Consider the following 12523-nt stretch of genomic DNA (forward strand, 5'->3'; position numbering starts at 1 on the left):
ATTCCAGCCTTGTGCAGATCTACAATCTTGTCTCTGACATCCTTTGACAGCTCTTTGGTCTTGCCCATGGTGGTGGGAGAGGTTGGAATGGAAGATACAGATTGTGTGGACAGGTGTCTTATACACCTAACGAGCTGACATTAGGAGTATCTTCTTAAAGTGGCAGGACTAATCTGTGTTCCACTTGGGCACATAACCAGTCTGTGGGAGCCAGAATTCTTGCTGGTTGGTAGGGGATCAAATACTTATTTCGCAAATACATTTCTAACCTTTATATAGTGTGTTTTTTTCTGGACTTTTTGCTTGATATTCTGTTTATATCCATTAAAATAAACCTACCATAAAAATTACAGACCCTTCATTTCTTTGTAAGTGGGCAAACTTACAAAATCAGCAGGGGATCAAATAAATATTTTCCCCACTGTATGTTTTATAATTATTAGGATGTTTTATGCTTTTCAACATTTGTTTTTCCAATTTTATTTGCTGTTTGAATTATAATGTTTTGAAAATATGCTTAACATTTTGAATTAAAATGGTTAAAATGAAATGAGGGTTGGGGTGGATGATGGCATGTGACGATAATTGTTTACATTTGATTACCACAATAAATTCAAACACAACAGCTAAAATGCCCATTCCTTAATTTACATCCCTTACGAAAAATAAGTTTATTCAAGTGTGCTATTAGTATACTTCTTTTAAACCAAAAAAATAGGAAAGTATACTTTTAGTCTACTTTTTATGTACTTCTCAGAAATGGGCTTTCTGTACTTTTCAGAAAGATACTTAAAATAACATTTAAGTATACTTGACTTATAGCCTACTTAGAAAAAGTCTAAATATATTTGAGCTATACTTGCGCTAGTACACATCTTCTGTACAGAATTTCCAAAAAACACAAGTGAAGTAGAAACCGAAACAACAGATGCTTCCACATGTAATCTAAGACGATCATCAGACATAAAACAGCATCAAAACTGTGTAAAGATTATGTAATGTCGACCAATGAAGAGGTAATAATGACTGTCAAGCTTTGGGGTGTTGATCAACTTTATCTACATTTTGATTATTGTTCTGAATCCAATTCATAATTTTTTTTCAGCTTTTTGTTCAAAATGTTGTTTATTTCTTTTATTATTTATGAAACTTACCCATATTCAAGTGTTTAAAAAAAAAAAGAATGCATGAAGCTAGAATAAAATGTTCTCCTTTACAAGCAGATACCCTGTTCTTTCTTTTGGTGTTTTGTATGTTCAGATATTATAGATTATATAAATTTACCTAATCTGAGCCTAAGACAAATTTCCCTCAGGGACAATAAAGTGTACCTAACCTAACCTGACAAACACAGGAACGCCAGACCGACTAGACAAGAAAAAAATAAAATAAAATAAACGATTCAGACAAACGCAGCATGGACAGAGACGATCTAAGCTGCTGCACAACATGTTACGGACTGACACAAGATAGCATTCAAGAGGGCCAGATAAAGGGAAGAATAATGAGGACAAAACGAGGTGCAGGTGAGAAGGGAGAATTAGCTAACAGGGATAACGAGAGGGGCGGGGTGAACACCAGGATGACAGCAGAGCATATGGCAAGCCATCAAAACAAAAGGCCATGTGCTCCATGATAACAAAGCCCAAGTAGACCCCACCGAAATCGTGACAGACTATACTTGAAAGTGTACTAACAATGCTACAAGTATTTAATTAGCAAATTATCAGTATACCTATAAGTTCACTTGTAGTGTAGTTGCAGTACAAGCTAAAATATTGTAAACTAGTTGTGTACTTAAAGTTTACTACTGTTATACTTAAAGTATACTTAAAAGTATACTTTTATATACTAGAAAGTGGGACAATTTAGTCCCAAGGAGTAATAGTAAACAGTTACTAAATAGTAAATTATTACTATTAATAGTACACTTACAAGTATACTACTAGTACACTGATATTTGTTTACTTGCTACATAAAATATACTTGAACTTTACTTAAGTATACTTAATAAAATAAACTTGAAGTATACTACTTTTTGGTAAGGGATAGTTTGGGAAAAGCCACTTGCAATTATAGCTGATACATGTGGGAATAATATGACATTTTGAGCCACATATTGCAAAAAAAAATTAAAATGTTACCCCTAGAAAATTAGTTTTCCATATTAAAGTTTATATATTTTTTATCAACATAAACATATAGGTCATGCCACTACAATGTCTGTCAAAAGAAGATAAGTGATAGAATGGCAATCACAATAACAGAGACATACAATAGTGTTAATGGTCAGTAATGAGACATTGAGTGTTATAGGTGAAGTCATTCAACTAGACATCAACACTCTCTCTCTCTCTGAACGTGTGTGTCTCAAAGAAAGAATTCAGCGAAAACCAGGTGAACAAGTTCGGACAGAAGTGGCCCAACCACCAGCCATACTTTCTGAGAATTTTACAAGCAGGACATTTTGCTATAGATGTTTAGATTTTAAACAAAACTGGAAGCTTCTCCTGGAACCTTTTGGATGAAAAAAATTTCATCTTTGTCATGCATAAGCCCACAGAATTATGACCTCATGAGAAACACAGTGCTGTCAAAGCTGAGCAATTTGTCAAATGGACACACCCTTCCTGACTGATACCCACAACAACACCGAAACTGACGTCATATTCCCTGTAGTATCTCTAACAACGTCTCGTAGACTAGCATGTCTGGATTAATGCTTGTTTTGTTGTTCTTTTTATTTTAAGCTCTAAGTTTTTGATGTGCCAGAGCCTTTATGGATCTGAAACCTCACTTAGGCCTACTGTATATGTAGCTCTATGGTTGTAAAACCTATTCTCTTAAAGGGGTCATATGATGCAATTTAAATTTTTTCTTTTCTCTTTGAAGTGTTATAAGCGCTTGGCACATAAAGAAGATCTGTAAAGTTGCAAAGACTAAAGTCTTAAATCCAAAGAGATATTCTTTATAAAAGTTAAGAGTCAACCACGCCTACCTAAAACAGCTCGTTCTAACACGCCCCCACATGTCTACGTCACTGTGTGGGAAGATTTGCATAACACCGCCCAAATGTTCACGCAAAGAAAGAAGGTGTAACTTTTATTCTCGCTGTAGTATTGTTGTTACCGCCGCCGCCATGTCGTGAAGACGCTGTGTTTCATTGTGAAAGCGAAACTACTTTGGTTGGTCTTCCAAAAGAGGACGATATCCGCTTCGTCATGCCTGGAGCTGATCCATGTTGGTCGCTAAGGGAATACAACAACTTTGCGCTGTGGATCACCGGATCGGCTTTCACCGAGGATGAAATGGAGTCTAGCCCGGGGTCGTCACATGTGGTTGCCGCAAGCCTGTCAGACACTCCTTCGTCGAATCCGCCGGTGTGTTTCGTTGTGAAAGCAAAAATACTTTGTTTGGTCTTCCAAAAGAGGACACAACTAGAAATCAGTGGTTAAGTTGTATTTACAACACTGTTCCAGAACAGTTCAACCCAAATATTCAGATGTGTGCAGCACATTTTATGGAGGACTGTTTCCTGATCCTGGTAGAGTAGACTACAGTGCCGGCTGTTCTGACTCACAGACTGTAAGTACATTTTTTATATTTAAAGACTTTGCCACTGACTATTCAAACGTGAGTTGTGAGCAGTGTAGAGTAGCACTTATTGTTTGCCATTTCTCTGATCACAAATGCAGACATGGTTTTATGTTTATGCAGCGTGATGCAACGCAACGCGTAAAAAGACAATTAAGACAATAATTATGTCCTCACTGGATGCAACAAATGCCTCGTTTATAATGGGTTTTAATGTTTTTGTCTCGTGGCTCCAGCCGGACAGGGCATCACAGTATGGTGAGGGGCGTAACATTTCCGTCACACGCTTGAGGTATTCGGCCAATCACAACGCACTGAATAGCTGGCCAATCACAGCACACCTTGCTTTTCAGCCCGCGTTTCAGAAAGGCGGGGCATAGAGGAGAAACAAAAATAATGTGTTTTTTTAACCTTAAACCTCATAAACACATTTCATTACACCAAATACACAATATAATGTTATTTTTAGCAACATCATATGACCCCTTTAAAGTAAATATGTCTCAGCTAAACACTGGGAATATCTAGAGTCAATTTTAAATTTGCAGCCTATTTATCACACTCTCCTTCATAAAAACATTTCAAGATGTCACACATTGCTTTGATCTTTCCTCGTTGCTTGTGTCTGAATGAAAATATGTGGTTAACACAACTATGTTCAGTTCCATATTTATGTTCCATATCTCCACTTGATGGCGCTCTTATCTTATATGTTTTCCTGCAGTGATGCTGATATTTTGTGACTACACCATGTGTTATATTTTCAGATGATCAGGATTGCAGTTCTAAGGTGTGACTTGATTCTGTAAGCAACTATGAATGACAGACTCTGCAGGTCATATTTTCTATTGTTAGTTGTCATCAATTCTGTTATTTTCCCATTTTACCTTACTATTTCTACACTAAAAAATGGTGCTAAAGAGCACTAAAAGTGGTTCTTTAGCTCGTAATCATAGGGGAACCACTTTAAGTGCTACATAGCACCTATATCTTTAAAGATGGTTCTATAGCACCTTAACCACCCCAAAGAACTGCTGAAGAACCATTACAGGTTCTTTATAGGTGCTATATAGCACTTAAATTGGTCCCCCTATGATTACGAGCCAAAGAACCACTTAGCGAGCACCTCAACTACCACAAAGAACCGCTGAAGAACCAATTTTTTTAACAAAACAAAAACTTTATAAAAGGTCTCGCTGTTACAGAATAAAGCTGAATCTATTGAAAAGCTCTATAATTACTCAGGATTCTCAAATGTTATTAAACATTACATGTGCTCATACAAAGTTTGAAAGCAATTATTTGTGCTGTAAATTATTTCTAGTCAGCTTTAATTTAATATTATTTTTTCCTCACTATTTCCTGAACAAATAGCTATGGCTACATGAAATGTATTTTATTATTACTATTATTACACATAATTTACATTGAATATGTAGCAGTTTCTTAAGTTAACTTGTTAATATTTGTAAACATGTCATGGAAACAGCACTAAAAATATCTGAATTTAGCCTATACATTTTTTTTTTATCTGAAGAAACTTGTTAAACAACCAAAACTAAATTAAAAGACAATTTACTCACTCAGAATTCACACAATCTGGAAATTAAGATGGAATCTAAGAGTTATGCCCTAAAATAACTTGTAGGTCACCCAACTCTCTTTTATAGCCTATCTCTCTGTAATTTGAATAAACACATTCTGATTTGTTGGCAGCAGCTTCATATTTAGTTCTCACCACAATTTATTATTATTATTATCTTTTTTTTTGGTGTGATTTAGAAGAGTTTATCTGTATTATTGAAATCTCACTTAAGCTTAACTGCTAAAATTATGCGTAACTGAACAGAAACATGACAAATACTTTGTTATTTCCTTTGTGAAATTAAACAATAAAGTATAAAACTACCTAGTTCAAAATATTCCACCAGAAAAAAAAAACAGCAAAGTATTTGTGATGCTGAAACGTTATTTCACACTCTTTAAAACTTGACAGACTGTGGCAGTACAATTTTACTTTAAGTCACAAGAAAGCTCTTGGGGAACGCATGGACCTAAAATGCTAACGCTAAACGGCATTACACTTAGCATTATTATATGTTAGCATTATATACAGTCAAAGACTATAGGGACTTTGATACAGTACAAAACTAGCATACCGTTTTGGAAACATTTCGTGAAAGCTGGAAGGGAGAAATATGCCTTTTGAAGCTTCGAATCAATTGAACCAATTGCTTCTCAAAAAGACTCACTACGTACGTTTACATGGACAACAATATTCTGATTTTAACACGATTATGACAATATTCTGATTAAGAATCTACCATGTAAACAGATTTTTGAGTACCTTAATCTGGCTAAAGTCATACTCGAAGTAAACACAAATAGAAACACAAAATAATGTTCTTTTTAGCAACATCATTTGACCCCTTTAAGACATGTGGAGGCTATTCCATTTTAGTCACATTATCGAAGTGCAGTATAGTACGGTGCCTGGGAGGTGACATAGTCTAGTGTCCTGCACCCACTAGTAAAAAAACATCAACAATTATATCTGGTGTCTGAATAATTTTTGGTTTGACTGTGGATTAATTCTTGTTAAAACTACAAAGTAATTTAGTCAAGAGCCGTGAGTGATTTTCTTTCTTTCATTTTCTTGGATTAACATTAAGGACACCAACAGCAGCTAGTAAATTAGGCGCAGTCACAATACAAGACGGGTATTTTGACATGATTTTGTATGCATTTCGGTAGAAGAGCAAGTGCTTTGAGATGCGTCTCTCTGCGTGCGCACAGAACACCGCGCGCGGGTGCTGAATTGGGTTCTTTCGCATCTTTTTCTGTTTGCATTTTTAAACTGCGATTTGTATTTGTTCATTCAGGTGCAGGAGGACGCAAATTTTTGGCCACGAGAAATGGATGTTGTTCCCTCAATGTAGCATCTCGAGGCCACTACATAAGGATGTCATTAATTTACCTCGACAAAATGATCTCGTGGCCACGACATAATATCACGTTCCCTAAAATTGATATCTCATGGCCACAACATATTATCACGTTCCCACTAGTGTTCTAAGAGATTTGCACAGTACTATACACACACACGTGGCCACGACAAAACTAAGTGAACCGAACATGTCACCTTCCGGTCACTGTAGATGTGCGCTTTTTACAGAATGAGGCAGAAAATATATTCTATACAGTAATAAAGGCTATACGTCAATTAGCATAGATTATAAATATACTTTATTATTATGAAAATACCAGAGATGGCTTGAAGGACACGGATAAACCATATATTGTCGCGTCATGTGTTTACTGTCCTATAGCCTACTGTTGGATATTTAAGTAAATAGGCAGATCGCGAACAGATATTCAATCACCCATGCAATCTTGTTCATAAATGACAGGTTTCATATGTCTATTATAAATTCATATGTCGTTCAAAAAACGTTGATTCATTCAGGAATTAAACAAGTGAAGTCTTTGAGCGAGTCATTGATTCATTTGTTCAACTATTCGTTGAATATTGTATTTTATAAATAGACTGCAGCAATTTTTTACTAGAAACTCTAGTAAATTACATATTATTTTGTTTAGTTGTCTGTTTTTTGTTTTGTTTTTCTTCAGAATCATAGTGGGAGAATAGTGATATCTATTTTAAAAATGAAATCGTGATTCTCCAGTTTATCCAGAATCGTGCAGCTCTAGTTGGTCATTTATCCACATGCAATGTAAACAAATAAATGACTTTAATTTCAGCTAAAGCATCAAAGATGTGGTCAGTGAGGTTCAGCATCCAGAACGTATACATTTATTTTGTATTCTACAAATGCATTTACATATTTATGTGCTTAATAAAAATACCCCAATTGTACTTTTGAAAACTAAACTGGTATACCTAAAATCTGCTCAATTCGGAACAACTAATTTTGTACTTAATGCATTTTAATTGTGTGGAAGTAGTGTTGAAGTCCAACTAAAGATATACTGAAGTATATTTGATTGTGCTGAAGTGGAACTATTGCAAGTATACCTCAGGTACACTTGAAATATCTTGCATTTAAAGACCGATATTAGATCATACAATCCTTATTAATAGTGATATTAAAACACATTTTAGGCATAATATAAAGAAATGTGCACTGTGGAATAACGAAATACTCCAAATGAAGTTAAATTATAATTTTATATCAGAAAGTGATATGTCAATAAATATATTAATGGATAAAAATTTTACTTAGTATGAAAAAAATGTAGTTTAAATAAATTATGGCAGAGTTTTTTTTTTAATTTAATATATACACCAGGGTTAAGCCCCTTATCTCTCCCAACCCTAGCAAGGTCCCTGGTTTAAGCATTTATCTTCTTTTTATTTAGTCACAGGGATTTCCTGGAGCGTCATCAGTTCTTTCACTTCTGTAATGTGTATGTGGAGTTTCCGTGCGAGTGCGCCCTCTGGCGTCCAGTATGAATGAAACAGATCACATATGTTTAGCGCTCAGTGATTTGCACTTTGGCCTTTTTTGGGCTTAAATATGAAAAAATAATACTTCTTTCTAAAGAAATTCGTGAACTATATTTGCTCAGCATTTTAGCATTTTGACCTTGTTTAATACTCTCTTTGAGTATGAATGCAATTTTTTTGCATCAATATCGCAAAACAAACCTTTAACCCAATTTTTTGTTCCAGATTTTTACTCTTTAAAAAAAAATCATGTTTACTGTTATTTTAAGGACAAGAAAGACTTAGATAAGTAATAAACTGCATTTCTAAATCAGTTAGGGTTAGTGCAAATATTGTCTTAAATAAAGTCTGATGATGCAAATCGTAATTTGTGACCCTTCGCATTTTATGTGGTTTAAATGGGAACCCCTTGGCCTCTGAACTTGAGTACCTCTGCACTAGACCATTAAAGCACATGAGATGCCAATTGATATATTTATTCACTGCTGTGAAGACTCTCGCCATTAATTATATTGTATTATTAATATTTATATTTATATTTAATATAGTAATATGCGTTGCGGGCCCCAGTGCGGCTGCACTGTCTGCACTGTCTGTAGTTACGCCACTGGTATTTACTATAAATTATTATAGTATTTTTTCATGTGGGTCGCCATTTTAAAACGAAAATGCACTAGTGTAAACAGGGCCTTAGTGATTAACTGTATTAGTCTGCTATCTACGGCTCAAGCCTCTGTTACTATGTTTAAAATTATGTTTTGGAATTAGCAACGAAGGCGTTGGATGTGATGCGGAAGAAATTAATCCTGGCCTCCACGTCGCGCATTAAATTCGTTTAATGCACAGCTAGATATTATTAATAACGTGAATAATAAAGACTGCAAAATTCCATACAAATAAGAATTGTACATTTTGATTTCATGGTGACTTTAGGTTACTCTCTAGGCAATAAGACAATGGGACAAAAGTAAAACTAACCTAATTATATTTCAGCTAAATTATAAGAAAGCATCTAACATAGGGCCATACAGAAATACACTTCCAGTATATAATGAATATTGAACCAAATGCTTTTTATTATATATTTGTGATGCTTATCCACCAGAGAGCTATCATGCCGTTAAACTATAAATCGAGGGCTGATTTGTAGTCCTAGTCCATCCCTTGTAATAATAATCTAGTATTTGTGTAAGAGGTAAAGGTTCTCTCAACACAAAACACTGACTATTGAATGCTGCTCTTTATTGTCCCAGCCTTTATTTTACACCCAGAGGCAAGTTAAAGCCCAATGGGAGTAGTATACTTACTAGGAGAGAGAAACATAATCATAGGAATATCTGGGTGTTACCTATTATGCTGGTTTAGGATGTCTCAGGTGCTGAGATGGGTCATTATGCTTTGTACCAGGAAGGACAAAGTGTTGTAATTTGGGCAGAAGAGTCCTTAGAGAAGGGAAGTCACATACCTTCAGAATCCTGAGAAGGACCCAGTCACTTTGTGTACTAATGTCCACCTTATAGGACAACCAGCCGTCTGTGAGATATGCTGTAAGTACTGATTTAAATGGATCATTTTGTTTGTCAGGTTACTTTACAGTAAAAATGGAATTTGTTGGCTTGTTTCTGTAAAAGTGCTGTGCGCTAAATCTGTCTAAAAAGATCTATAAATTATCTCTCATGATTTATTTTGAGATTACAAATACAGAACTGAGCAAATAACAGTTTACTCTAATCATACTATGAGTTCCAGATGATACACATGAGCTATTTACAGTATATTATGAATGTGTATGTTCTGAATGCTGAGAACATTCAATTTGATATGTTGATATGGACAGTCTAGGAAGATTATAGAAAATACTTTATATTACATTACATAACAATTGTCAATTTTAGTTGTAACACAATTCCAATATGTAATGTTAAATATGTAATGATGTTCAGCCATGTTGTGATGTTGAGAAGGATGTTCTTTCCAGTAAGTTAGTAGGCTAAAGACATGTCTTGATGTAATTTGATTCTGATGCACCACATGGATTTCTATACAGTAGAATCCATCAGACAAACAATGACTGAATCTGACCCACACGGAAGAAAAACTTCCCAGCATGTAATCCAATCAGAGATCAGGGACCATTGTCATCATTTTTCCTATTCAGGACATCTTCCTTGTTGACTTTAGTTACCAAACTTGAGAAACTCTTTGTTTCACACTATCTTTTTTCTCAGTGATACCAGTCTTTATTTGAAAATAGAACATTCCATATATAATCACGTCAATGAATCAATGCAAATTTAGAGAGCTATGCTATAATGTGAAATGCTATCATTTTGAAATTTACTTTGTAAAGTAAAAGCAGAGAAAGCTGACAATGGATATTAGAGATGACAAAATGGTAGTACAAATTACTTCTTCAAGAGCAGTAGGATGTCGTAGGTTTCTTTGTTCGAGTCTAACAAAGTTATTTTTCCATGGAATGAGTAGGTCCTTTGGGCATGTCCATCCCTTTTTGGGCCCATGAATTGAAGCTTAGAACAAAGTAATCACAATTCCTCTGTAAACTGATTCATCTTGATAGATGTAACTCTATAGATGTAAAGATACACTCTAAAAAATGCTGGGTTAAATATAATCCAGCGCTGGGATAAAAAGGGACAAACCCAGCTATTGGGTTGTTTTGACCAAGCAATTGGGTTGTTTTGACCCAGCGGTTGGGTTCAAAACAACCCAACCACTGGGTCAAAACAACCCAATTGCTGGGTCAAAACAACCCAATTGCTGGGTCAAAACAACCCAATAGCTGGGTCAAAACAACCCAATTGCTTGGTCAAAACAACCCAATAGCTGGGTTTGTCCCTTTTTAACCCAGCATTTTTTAGAGTGTATACATGCATATAGGAATAGGAATTCACCTAATTACTCACACCAAGAAGTTGTCTTCCCATTTAAGGAGTCATAATCCACAACAAAAGGTGGTGCCATGTTGATACCCTGTTAAAAAATTTTTTTTTACATAAGGCCTTCACAGAAAATCAACTACTGAAACTCTAGCTTTAGTGTTGATTTTTGTTGACTGTCTTCATATTTGTTGACTTTCTCTTGCAGGAGTCTGTTGCTGTATCTGCTTTGCCTGTGTTATATGCTCAGGCACACATCTGCAGGTGAGAAACATGGTCAAGATCAGAGTTCTCTATTTTTGATCAACTCACAGTACAGAACGCAGTCACTTATTGCCAGACTTACCCAACTCTTATCCATTCTGTCTACACAGTTGCAGATCTCAGTGACTGTGCAGCTGCAGGGAGCATATGCCATGCCAATGCAGATTGCTTCAAAACACGTGAGGATAAGTTTCTCTGCATGTGCCGAATGGGGTACAGGGGCTCTGGAGTGCAGTGCCAGGACATCGATGAGTGTACAACTGGTCTACACAGCTGCCATGCAAAAGCAGTCTGCAGTAACACTCTGGGCAGTTACACCTGTTCATGCCAAAATGGTTATTCTGGTGATGGTTTCCAATGCCAAGATATCAACGAATGTCAAACTAATAATGGTGGATGCCATGATAATGCGCTTTGCACCAACAGAGATGGAGGAAGAGACTGCAGTTGCAAGTCTGGTTTCACTGGAAATGGATTTCAGTGCACTGATGATAATGAGTGCACAAGACCGGGAATCTGCCACTGGAATGCCACGTGCACCAACAACCCTGGCTCCTACGTGTGCACATGCAACTCTGGCTACAAAGGCAATGGAAATTATCTCTGCCTAGACATTGATGAGTGCTCAGAGACTCCTGGTGTGTGCTCTGCTTTCTTTGGGTACAAAGGTTGCAAGAACCTGCCAGGAACCTACACCTGCCTCTGCAACAATGGCTACCAAAGCAACGGACAGACATGTGAGGACATCGATGAATGTGAAATCAACCTCTGCAGCTCATTTGCTGAATGTACAAATTTGCCAGGCTCATATCGTTGTATTTGTCCTGATGGATTTGTGGGGAATGGCTTGGCATGCGTAGACATTAATGAGTGTGACAGAAAGAACAACTGTGACCCCAACGCAATATGTACCAATTTGCTAGGAAGCTATCAATGCTCTTGCCGCCCAGGGTTCCTGGGCACAGGTACAAAGTGTACTGACACCAACGAATGTGCCACCAATAACATTTGCCCAGCAAACGCTGCATGTGTCAACACGGCAGGTTCATTCTTCTGTGACTGTGGTCCAGGCTACAGCTTTAGTCAAACCCAGTGTATGGATGTGGATGAATGTGCCACAGGACATTGCAGTGCTTACGCCTCTTGTGAAAACTTACCTGGTTCATTCATCTGCGCATGTGTAGCTGGTTTCGAAGGTGATGGGTTAATATGCGAGGATGTGGATGAGTGTGCAATAGAAAAGCGGTGCCATGTTAATGGACACTGTATTAATGTACCAGGGAAATACAACTGCAGCTGT

The sequence above is a fragment of the Sinocyclocheilus grahami genome, unplaced genomic scaffold (genome assembly GCF_001515645.1).
Source record: "Sinocyclocheilus grahami isolate Dianchi unplaced genomic scaffold, SAMN03320097.WGS_v1.1 scaffold82.1, whole genome shotgun sequence".
Classification (NCBI taxonomy): domain Eukaryota; kingdom Metazoa; phylum Chordata; class Actinopteri; order Cypriniformes; family Cyprinidae; genus Sinocyclocheilus; species Sinocyclocheilus grahami.